Source organism: Alosa sapidissima, chromosome 16 (assembly GCF_018492685.1).
Source record: "Alosa sapidissima isolate fAloSap1 chromosome 16, fAloSap1.pri, whole genome shotgun sequence".
Lineage (NCBI taxonomy): Eukaryota > Metazoa > Chordata > Actinopteri > Clupeiformes > Clupeidae > Alosa > Alosa sapidissima.
The window spans coordinates 20,775,841-20,778,340 of NC_055972.1; the positions used below are offsets into that span (position 1 = coordinate 20,775,841).

Sequence of the window (2,500 nt, forward strand, 5' to 3'; positions counted from 1 at the left end):
AAACACACTGGACTATATTGGATCATATTCCATGCATTGAGAGGTGTATGATTAATTCATAATTGTTGATGTTGTTGATTTTCTTTACTATTTTCAATAAATCCAAACTCTAGCAGCCATCATATTTTCACAATGTACTGGGTTTGGGGTTAGCATTTGTCGACTACCTCAAACACTGATGCTAGATCGCTTTCATTCATTCATTCATTCAGTTGTCAAGGACCTGAGGTAGATAATCTAACAGATTGACATGATATAACATAACAAAGAGATTCTATTGGTCCAAAGTTTAGGTGGGCGGGAGTAATGAACGCAATATGCTTGTTTTATTGGACAGAGACTAGACCAGTCTAACATAAGGCCTGGGGGCCAGATCAGGCCCACCAGCAAATTTCATACGGCCTCCTAGATGTTTTGGTTAGGGGGGAAAATGAGAAGAAAACAAAACATTTTAAAAAATCACATCCAGTTGCCTTCACCATGAGCAATATCTCTATGATATGATTAATTGATTAAACCTAACACTACAATCCTCAAGAAGGAAGAGTCTGCAGAGATGGGGACTTGAGTCTGAGACTTGGACTCGAGTTGCACTTAATGGCCTCCTTACACCAAACAACTTTGACAAGATTTGGGAAAGATTCTTGAAAGATTGTTGTCTTTTGAGTAAAGCTTGAATGGGGGGCATTAGTTAAAAGACTACAATCTTTCAAGAATCTTTCCCAAATCTTGTCAAAGTTCTTTGGTGTAAGGTGGCCATAAGTCGCACAAACAGTGACTTCAGACTTGACTTGCGACTCCACCTCAAAGACTTCAGACTGGACTCGGACTCGAGCTTCGAGACTCGTGAGTCGTGAACAACCTGTATTTCATGCAATTATTGCTTTTTTAAATGTAAATGTATTCATGTATTTCTATTTAATTTTATTGGTACATACGTTTTCCATTCCGTGGAAATGCATGGACTCCAGTTGCTGCTACTGGAAGACACTCGGTATCATGTTTCAACACACTTTATGTCAAAATCAAACCGGAATTCTCCTTTAAACTAGCATATATCGTCACAGGTGACAAGCTAAAAATCACAAAGTGTTATGCTAATGCTGGGAACAGGAAGATTGCATATTTATAGTTGGCCATATGATGTGACAGACTTAGGTTAATATTTCACCAGGTCTGAGGGCTAAAGGGATGTGTTAGCATTAGACTATACGATGTCCTAAATTGGAGACCCAATGTAAGTTCTGGATGTAAAGAAAATTAAGCTAACTCCATTAAAGCATACGTGATTTTCAGTTTCACATCCACTCTTTACTGCCCATATTTTATTTCAGAAAAAAATATGATAGATGTTGGCAGGGTTGGAATTTCACGACGGCCATGGCCGTCATTGCCCCTTGCATTGTCCGTGATGCTTCTTTGAAAATCGGAGGTTCACAGGTCAATGTGGCCTTGGTGCCCCCTTCTTTCAATATTCTGCTTTGCATCCGACATTACATGTATCACATCACATGAAAGAGCTTTTTCTCAGCTTTTAAACGATGTAAGCCGCTAGCTGCTGTGATAAACGCTTCGCGAGAAAAGTAACTTCATATTATTTTACATAGAGTTCTGTGCCCCTGCCTATTCATCTTGGTGGAATACTTTACAAACTTTTCCCTCAACACATGACAAACCATATATCAGGATAAACAGCAGACCTTACCGAACTCAAAGGTGTAAAGCATTCCCCTGTACATTTAGCCATTCCAGAGTAATCCAGTTTTGAATTTGCAGCAAATTTCTATCTGTCTCCAACTTTGGGCTTTAAATTTCACAGTCACAATGTGTTTAAATTGTTCAGTATATTATTTCATAACAGGCCAAATATAAATCAAATGTTACAAATATCGCCTACAGTAGATATCTGTAAATATTAAAATCAGAGGATATACAGCCGACTAAGAGTTTGTCAAAGTAGCCTATGCGTGTAGGGACAGCTATGACCATGCAGGATCATCCAGACAAAACGTGACAATTTTGCTACATACTATTCCTATTTATGTACCAGAATGCAAAATTTGAGCCTCCTTGGTTTAGTTCTTGCTCTATGGGCTTGTGAACTTCGACACCCCCTCCCCCCGTAAAACTGGCTGTATCTTGGAAAGTATTGATCTTACATAAAAGTAATTTTACAGTGTGTCTCCTGGGTACACCTGGTAATTTTTTTGAGACCTAAGTGCGTGGGCCCTGGTTGAATTGACATGGAATGACCCAGCTTTGCTCTTCCATCGCACTAGCTTTAGGTTTTCCACCTGATTCTACAGCTTTGTTGTCATTCACATGGTGGTTTATGTGCATAGGTGTGAGTGAGGAGGAGCAGCTCAGAAGTATTGGACCTTGTGGATTGAGGGAGCATCCTCCAAAACTGTGTGTGTGTGTGTGTGTGTGCCTTTATCAGAGTGGATGTACGTATGAATTCTGTGTGTGTGTCTCTCGCTCTGTGTGTTTGAACGGCCTG

General features: G+C 39.8%; 1 protein-coding gene across 5 annotated transcripts in view; it reads left to right on the forward strand.

Moving 5' to 3' along the window:
- Nucleotides 1–2,500, forward strand: part of LOC121685229 (arginyl-tRNA--protein transferase 1) — a 102,582-nt gene that overhangs the window by 79,350 nt on the left and 20,732 nt on the right. The gene's annotated exons all lie outside the window — the stretch shown is intronic.